Source organism: Fukomys damarensis, unplaced genomic scaffold (assembly GCF_012274545.1).
Source record: "Fukomys damarensis isolate Sample0158 unplaced genomic scaffold, DMR_v1.0_HiC HiC_scaffold_33, whole genome shotgun sequence".
Lineage (NCBI taxonomy): Eukaryota > Metazoa > Chordata > Mammalia > Rodentia > Bathyergidae > Fukomys > Fukomys damarensis.
In genome coordinates, this window is record NW_022900945.1 from 54,268,220 (window position 1) to 54,277,606 (window position 9,387).

Here is a 9,387-nt window from a genome sequence, read left to right on the forward strand (position 1 = left end):
CCCGCTCTCCAGAATTTCCCCCTGGAGCCTTGAGAACATGGTAACATCTGACCCGGTTGGGAGGTGGCCTCTGGTGTTGTTCACGCACCTGATTCTGCCCAGCCACTGGTAAGGGTGTTTTCCCAATGAAGTAGCCACTCTCCTCAGGTTGTAGCTCCGCCCCCCCTCAGAGGTTTTGGTTTTAAAGGGATGCTACAGAGAAGTTCTGCTTGTGTGACAATGAAGGAAAAGGATCCTTTTTCCTGTTCTCCCAGACCCACATGCCCTTTAAAATCAGAGGCTTAGCTTGTACAGTCACTTATTTTAAAAAAGAAAAAAGAAACTAGAGAATAATAGCACTGGTATCCAGTGATGAAAGCTCACGTAAGAGTCACACACAGTCATGGGACAAGACGAGAGCGTGCTGTCCATGGGGCAAGGTCACGTGGCAACACCTCGGCCAAACACACACTGAGTTACAAACTAAAGGAAGCATTGAGTAGGCTCATTTCGCAAAAAGTACAACAAAGACAGGTACAGTTAAGAACCATACTGGTACAGTGAACTCAAATGGCTAAAAAGAAACACAGAAGCATTCTCTTCTCCCATGCCCACAGCCAGAGATGGAAGCCCCTCCCTGCCACCTTGAAAAGAGTCTCCCAATTGTCGGATTGTCGGAAGAGTGGGGAGGGTGTGCCAAAGAAGGAGAGAAGAAGCAACCAAAAATCCTTGGAAACGAACAAAATTGGTGCCCAACATGGGCCTTACCTTGGTCTCCGGGATGCAAGCTTGACTCTCCTGGCTGGCCTTGCCAAAATGGTATGTCCTGGATGACTAGCCACAGGGAAGTCCCTTCAGAAAAGGCTCGACAAAGGAATGTATTCCAGATCCTCTTGGCCTTGAAAGAAGAATTGGATATTAAAACGGTGACAAAATTCTGTTTATGAAGTGGGGGCTAAAGGGCTCAGGGGAGAACTCACTCACTCTGCAGAGCACACTTGGGCCAGACAAAGAGAGGAAAGGAGAAAAAGCAAAAATAAAAGCACACTTAGGGAGTTGCAGTGAGGAATCACAAAGGTGGACTTTTTGTGGCATCTCCTCTCTTCCACATCTCCAGGCTGCACACAAGAACTTCCCATCCTGGGTCCTGGGAGGTATTTGGTGCTACTCTGGCATCTTGAATTCACGGGTCTCGCCTTTCCTCAGCCTGCTCTACAACACCCAACTTCCTCTATCAGTCCCACAAATACCCAGGGAAATGGCGTAGACATGAAGGAGGGTGGTGAGTAGATACTTGGGAGGGTCGGGCAGCGGCACGAGTGGACAGGGGCACAGCAATCACTTCTGGTACTCTCTCCAAAGATCCTGCAGAGAGGAGCACTTGTCCTATTGAAGAGACCACAGCTTCTTCCCCAGAAGCCCAGCACTTCCGGGTAGGGCCAATGGGCGGTGCACTTGGGACCCTCTGAGGATGGGGCTCAGCAGGCCCAGCCAGGGCCTCGGATCTGGATGGGTGCCCTGCCCAGTGCACAGCCTCTGCCTGGGTGAAATTTGGCACATTTCAGAGAAGGGTTGTGGATGAAGTCCGCCAGTGGGGAGGAAAGATCTGATACTTGGGTTGGGGAAACTTTTTCATTGGTAGCAGTGTGGGGATAGGGGTCTGTAAGCAGGGAGTTGCCAGACTGAGGACCTCTTTGGGTCTTCTGGCTATTCCTGCCTGCAAGGATTCAAAACTTTACCAGAGGAACTCTCTTAGAAACAACTACAAGGACAAGGATAGAGAGAGAAAAAGACAAAAACCAAGCAAACAAACAAGACAGGTGTAAAAGGAGCCTAGGTAGCACAAATGGCCTTGGGAATTGCACTCAAAAGCCAGAGAGGAAGCTGTGAGGCAGGGCAGAGAAGCCGGGGGCACAGAGGCAAAGTAGCCTTCCCTCCCCACCTCCAATAAAAGGCAAAGGAGACAAAAGGGGGAGGAGGAGCTGACTGACTTCACACACACATCCCTCTCCTCACTAACACTAAACTCAGCTTCCACAGGGCCCCTCCTTACCCACCAGCTGCTTCTCCCAGAGATAAGGCCCTGACCAGGACAAGCCGGCAGGGAGAAGCCCAACAAAGCCCACCAGAAGGAGGCCCACGTAGTCCAGGATGCCTGCCTTAATCCAAGCACAGCCTGGGAAGCCAATCCCACTGTGCCAGGGAGGAAGGTTCCCTACAACCCCATAAATGGTGCCAGGTCCAAACACCCACGAGAAATCCATATTTCCAGAAACTTCTGCTCTTCTCACCAGGGCCACTATCTTCTCTTTTCTGCCTTAGAAATAAAGGATCTTCCTTTTAATTCCCTCCTGGCCCTGAGCTTAGGATCCCAGTAGATCATCCCAGCAGATCAGCAGTGCAGTGCCTGACACGAAGAGTCTGACAGGAATTCATGGGGCCACGTGCAATCTGTTTCCGTGAACCTACACACCAGGTGGGTCCCTGAGAGCTGACTCTGCCGCACCACACAGCAGTGGTCTGCAAACCCCTGCAGCCCCTGTAGGAGAGGCTCTTGGGTGTCATGATTATTTTCCCATTTTACAGAGCTTCCAGAGTGGTGAGTTAGTGAAGATGAAGGGTACAAGCTTCACAGGAGGCTGCTCCAGGCCCAGGACGGTGTCTCCAGCCTTCCCGACGGCACAGAGCTCCAGGTCCACATCACGCTGTGAAGGAGGCAGAGCTCCCACGGCAAGACACAACTTCAATCCTGAGAAGCCACACTGAGGGGAACGGATGTCAGCTTCCCGCAGGCCTGCAGAGGCTCCCTGGCCTTGGCTACCTGGCAGCAGCCTCTGGGCACCAAGCGGCTCTCAGCCACCCACAGCCACCTGCTTTTTGCTCAGTGAGCCACACACAGACCTGCCCGTGGAGCTCAGGCTCCACCTTAGCCCTGCAGAGGCTGCTGGCCTGAGAAGGCTTGGCTGTCTCCCGACAGGGCTGGAGGCTTCATCAAGTGTGAACTGCAGGCTCCTGAGCACTGCCCTTCTCGGGCGAGTCTCCTGTTCTGTTTTCAGTCAGGAGGAGACCCACTCTGATGGGAGAGGCCTTGGCTGGTGCTCCCACCCAGCACCCACTCAGAGCTCCTGCCCAATCTTCATGTGGCAGGGACACTCGTGCACCAGACACATGGTGGTGGGAGTTTCAGGCCACAGCTTTCCCGCCCAGGGAAGAGTGTGGCTCTGTAGATGCCACCCACTGCCCCAGAATGGACCTGCAGACCTTGAGACCCCTCCAGATGGGACAAAGAGGAGAGGGGGAGAGCCAGCCAGAGCTATGCATTGAGGAAAGTGACCCATACTTACAAACATACATGGATCCCTTCTGGACTTCAGAAGGACACTCCATTGCTCTGCACCCTGCCCAGTGATTTGCCCCTAAACTTCTCTCTCTTTCTCTCTCTCTCTCTCTCTCCCTCGCTCCTCCCGACCACAGGGCTCTAAGACACCTGGCCCTTGAATGCAGATTTCTTACCCTGCACCTGACACTGTTCTCACGCAAACCCTGACCCTCTACTGCCATGGGAGCCCCATCCCGAGCAGCCCAGCCAGCCAGGACTCACCTCGTCAGGTGGGAAACACCAGTGGGTGCGCCCGGTTTATCCAGCTCATTTTCCAGTATTTTCCATTCTTGATATTTTTTTTAAGTCTCTCAACTGCACAAAGGAAAAGCAATAATACTGATGAAAATGGCAATCCCGTGTCCACATCCTCCCGCCTAGTTTCTACAGCACACTCTTACGCACCCCTTCTGCTGCAACGCACCAACAACTACGAAGTGCTGTAATGATCAGGTAATGCCTGAGCAAAGGAGCTTTCCATGTGGCTACACAAAAGGGGTGGAGGAGGGAGGGAAAGAGAGATTGCACTGTGGTGCATGCCTGGCATCCCAAATACTGGCAACACTGGTACAGCAGGAAAGCCTGAGATAAAACAGCATTAAAACCATCTCAAAAGAGAAATAATAAAAAATAAGATGTGTTTGGCACATAGTTCTGTGCCTCCTGGAGTCACTCCCTAAGGCCAACAATGACTTGTGAGGTCTCCTTTTCTAGACTGGTCTTTAGAATGCACTTATAGGTAGACAAATGCAGCTTGCCTCTGGGTCTGAGGCCCTTCCTTGTGGCTACGACACCGTGCCCAACCCCACAGGTCCCAGGAAGGGATGTGCATCTGGGCTCACGATTTTAGTTTCTAGTCTTTAGCTGACTGGCTCCAGAGCAGACAGCGCAGGGCAGAGGGGTCCAGAAGAGGAGACCTGTGGACTTCACGCTGACCAAGAAGCAGAGAGAGGAGGAGCCAGAGAGGAAATGTCCCCTTAAAGGCCACGCCCCCAGGGGCCTGCCTCCATCAGGGCCCACTCATCTCCTACCTGAAGCCATCCCTGGAGTCCTGATCCTGTCACCTTCCAAAAATCCCACCCCTGAATACACGAGTAATTTGAAGTCATGCCAGATCTACACCACGACATCTAGCGTAGGTGTTAGAAACCTATTTATTATCTTGACACATAGATTTTGCTGTTGCTGTGCTGGGGGCAGCTTTCTGGTCCTCGCACCCGTCATCCAGAGCGCTCTCCCCAACCCCTTATGCCACATCTGCAAATGACATTATGTAATGAAGACTCTGCCACTGCCAGGAAACAGTGGGCTCCTCTGCCCAGTGCTTGCACCTGGTCCACCGGGCATCCCTGACCAGGACACCTGAGGAGGGGCTCTCACCCCAGGGGCGCTGGTGACCATGTGGCCATGAGGAAGCTGCAGGTGAGTCTGTCCTCAGGTGGGGACGGGGAGCAGGGAAGGTGAGCACAGAGCCCTGACCCTGCTGCTCGGGATCCTGCTCCAGGGGCACTGCTGGTGCTGGGTTCAGCCAAAAACACGGGAAATTTTCAAATGATAGATTCTATGGCTTTTCTTTGTTTTTCTTGCTTTAGAATTTCCCCCTGGATCCTGGTAACATGGTCATCCCTGGAAAGGTTGGGAGCAGGGCTGTGGTGCTGACAAGGGGCCTAATTCTGCCCACCCAAGGGGATCCCAGTTTCCCCAGGGAAGCAGCCGGTGTCCTCAGCTTGTAGCTTTGCACCTAACAAAGGTTTTCCACGTTTTTAGAAAGATACTACACAGTTTTTCTTCTTGTGTGAGAAGAAAGAAAATGGCTCCTTGCTCGTTCTCACAAGCTAACATGCTGTTTAAAATCACAGGCTCAGCTTGTAAGGTCAGTTGTTTAAAAAGAGAAGAAAAGAACTAGAGAATCATGATGGCAGCAGACAGTGATGTAAGCCCACATACGAGTCACGTGATAGACAAGAGTGTGACTGTCCGCGGGCAAGGTAATGTGGCGGAAGTCCAGTCAAACACACTCTGAGCAAACGCCATTTACATACTAGTGGAATCAGAGACCCGGCTACTTTGCAAAGTACACTGCACAGAAACGTATGTGGACAACAAAGCATAGTCATAGCGTGGATGCAAATGGCCAGAAAGAAAAACAAAAGATTAAAATTCCCTTCTCCCAGCCCCACAGCCAGACCAGAAAGACCCTCTCTGCTGCCTCGAGAAGAGTCTCCCCAATGCCAATGCCAGTTTAAGGCAGAGTGTGTGGCAAAGGAGAACAGCAGAAGAAACAATCAAAAGTCCTTGAAGACATAAACACAAATGGTGCCCAAATGGGCCTTACCTTGGTCTGCAGGACACAACTTTAAGCTCCAGGATGTCCTGGTCAAACAGCAGTCCCTTTAGAAATGACTCACCAATTAAAATATTCCAGATCCTCCTGGCCTTGAAAAAGAAATAGGAAAGGAGAAGCCATTAAAATGGTGATAAAATTTTATTCATAAAATGCAGGAGAAGGGGTAAGAGGAGAATTAGCTCTGCAGAGCAAATTCAAGCTGAGCAAAAAGGAAAGGAAAAAGCAAAAATAAAAGTGCACTCAGTGGGTTGCAGTGAGAAGTCTCGAATGTGGGCTCCTTGTGGTGTCTCCTCTCTTTTGTGCTGTCCACATCTCCCGGGGAGCCCACAAATACATCCACATACTGGCTTCTGGGGTCTCTTTGGTGCTATCCTGGCATCCTGTAATTCACAGGCCCTGCTTGTTTCCCCAACCAGCTTTGCAACACCCTGCTTCCTCTATCAGTCCCACGAAAACCCAGGAAGTTGGATGGCGTGTGGTGACCTGAGAGGGTCCGACGGGGCACAGCACTCAGTGCCTGCTGCTCTCCCCAAAGATCCTGCAGAGAAGAGCACTCGTCACACTGAGGAGACCGCAGGTTCCTCCCCAGAGGCCCAGCTGCCCGAGAGCAGGAACCATGGCAGGGCCCAGGCTTGGGCATTCACTGCTACAGCCCATTTCCACCTTGCTGAGGAGAGGGACCGCGGTATCTATCTTGATCTAAGGAATTTCAGCAGCAAAGCCTGGAGAAGTGAGGCCAGGGCTCTGTCAGGTTCTTCCCTATCAAGTCCCGCCTCCCGACCCTGATAGTCCTCTCTGTCTACCTGTTCACACTGGAGGACCAAGATAAACTCAGTTGATTTTTGAAACAAAAGTTCAAACAATTAAACAAGAAAAATGAAGTCCTTACAAGTTAAATTTTAAAAAATTAAAGTGAAAAATAATAAAATTTAAGATTATTTAAATTTGATACAATTATAAAAAGATGTTCTTCCCTTGGGGATACCGCAGCATCTTGGAGGAACTCGGGGTTAGGCCAATGGGTGGTGTACTTGGGATAGGGCTCAGCAGGCCCAGCAAGGGCAGGGGACCTGGATGGGTGCCCTGCCCAGTGCGCAGCCTCTGCCTGGGGGACACTGGGCACATTTCAGGGAAGGGCAGCCCCCGGGTCACACAAGAGAATGAAGCCTACTAGTGGGGAGGCAAGATCTAATATGATTGGGGCTGGGAAACTCATTCATCGCTGGCAGTGTAGAGACGGGTCTGTAAGCAGGGAAATACCAGAATAAGGGACCCAGGACGCTTTCTGGCTAATCCTGACTAGGAGGAGGCAAAATCTTAGTAGAGTTACTCTCTTGGAAAGAGAGGAAAGGAAAAAATAAAAACGAATATGAAAGGAGCCCTGGTAGCACAGATGGGAATTGCACGCAAAGGCCCGAGAGAGCTGCCAGGCAGTGCACAGAGAAGCACACAGCCAAGGCAGCCTTCACCTCCAATAACACACCAAGAAGACAAAAGGGGGAGGAGGAGCTGACTAGCTTCACACACACACATCCCCTCCCTAAAACTAACCTCCACTTCCCCAAGCCCCTCCTCAGCCACCAGCTGCTCCTCCCAGAGACAAGGCCCTGAAGAGGACAGGCAGGCAGGGAGAAGCCAAACAAAACCCACCAAAAGGAGGCCCACATACGCACAGCTACCTGTCTTGATCCAAGCACAGCACAGGAGGCCAATCCAACTGTGCCACGGAGAAGGGTCCCTCCAACCCCTAAACTGGTACCCAGGGACACATGCCCATGGGACATCCATTTCTAAAGAAACTTCTGCCTCCTCCCATGGGGAGTTTTCTATCTTCTCCTTATTTTTCTCTTACAAATAAAGTGTCTTCCTTTTCATTCTCTCATGGTGTTGAGTTCAGGTTTTCAGTCGCTGCTCATCCCAGCAGCACAACAGTGCAGTGCCTGACACGAAGAGTCTGACCATTGGATACATGGGGCCTTGTGCAATCCGTTTCCGTGAACCTACACACCAGGTGGGTCCCTGACAGCTGACTCCTCTGCACCACACAGCAGTGGTCTGCAAACCCCTGCAGCCCCTGTAAGAGAGGCTCTTGGGTATCATGATTATTTCCCCATTTTACAGAGCTTCCAGAGTGGTGAACTGATGAACATGAAGGGTGCAAGGCCTCGGACCTTGTCTCCAGCCTTCCCTACAGCACAGTGCTCCAGATCCACATCACGCTCTTCCCTACAGCACAGTGCTCCAGATCCACATCACGCTGTGAAGGAGGCAGAGCTCCCACAGCAAGACACACAGCTTGAGTCCTCAGAAACCACACTGAGGAGAACGGATGTCAGCTTTCCTCAGGCCTGCAGAGGCTCCCTAGCCTTGGCTACCTGGCAGCAGCCTCTGGGCACCAAGCGGCTCTCAGCCACCCACAGCCACCTCATTTTTGCTCTGTGAGCCACACACAGACCTGCCTGTGGAGCTCAGGCTCCAGCTTAGCCCTGAGAGAAGGCTTGGCTGTCTCCCAGCCGGGCTGGGGGCTTCATCAAGTGTCAACTGCAGGCTCCTGAGCACATGAGTCTCACCTTCTGTTTTACACCAGGAGACCCACAGTGATGGGGAGAGGGCTCAACTGGCTCTGGGTGCCACCCAGCACCCACCCATGTCTCCTTCCCAAACTCCCTGTGGCAGGGACATTCACATCTGGCAGGAGACCCTCCCTCAGGCTTGTGTGAGTGCAGGGCGGGCCCTGGAGTGAGTGTCTAGGCCTCACCCACTCCGTGGTTGTGAAGGCCCTGGGCCTCACAGATGCCCTGGAAACAGCTCTCATTTTGAGCAGTTGTCCACCCAGCAAACGTTTAGAGCACTCCTGTGCCTCAGCAATGGCACGGCCTTTCTGTCCTGTCCTGGTCACCAATACCACAGTCCCAGGGCCCAGTGTGGTTTCAGGGCAACACAGCCTCACCCTGCCCCTCTCCTCTGACAAACATCCCACCCCCTGATGCTCTGTGGGAATGAAGCAGCTCCTCTCTCTGAGTTGTCCCGAGGCTCCACACTAGCGCATGTGTGCTGCAGGTCCACAGTGAACCCCACAACCCTGTCCTGTGAGGCGCCCCCTCCCGAGGACGCAGGCAGGCCTCTGTCACTGGGCTGGGCCCAAGGACAAGGCCCAGCTGGGCCATGTGGGCTTCCAGCGCTGACAACCACACCTGGGGCTCTCCTCCCATTCACTCATTTGTACTCAGTAAGGAAGGTGAGAGAGAAAGACAGGGCCTCACACTGAGATCCCTCTGGTCAGGTCTGCGGGGAGCAGGACAGGGGGTTCCCAGGTCGCTCTCTTTCCCCCCCACTCTCAGCTGTGACCTCCTGAAGTCAGGGTCATGCGAGGCGCAGGTCGCAGTCTGACTGCGGGCTCTGCAGAGCCACAGGCCCAGGCCCCCCTGGGGCTGATTCTCCTGTGAACCTGGGCAAGCTGAACACTGAGATCCCTCTGGTCAGGTCTGCGGGGAGCAGGACAGGGGGTTCCCAGGTCGCTCTCTTTCCCCCCCACTCTCAGCTGTGACCTCCTGAAGTCAGGGTCATGCGAGGCGCAGGTCGCAGTCTGACTGCGGGCTCTGCAGAGCCACAGGCCCAGGCCCCCCTGGGGCTGATTCTCCTGTGAACCTGGGCAAGCTGAGCCCAGAGCGGGGGAGAGCGC

The 9,387-nt window shown here is 53.0% G+C and overlaps 1 long non-coding RNA gene across 5 annotated transcripts in view; it reads right to left on the reverse strand.

Moving 5' to 3' along the window:
- Window positions 1-9,387, reverse strand: part of LOC117283994 — a 14,775-nt gene that overhangs the window by 4,444 nt on the left and 944 nt on the right. For 2 of the 5 annotated variants that reach the window (XR_004515034.1, XR_004515035.1), the window contains exons 2-4: window positions 5,694-5,794; window positions 3,581-3,673; window positions 748-877 (exon numbers count right to left, since the gene is read on the reverse strand). This is a non-coding gene — a long non-coding RNA (uncharacterized LOC117283994). The other 3 variants (XR_004515032.1, XR_004515033.1, XR_004515031.1) reach the window with 3 other exon arrangements.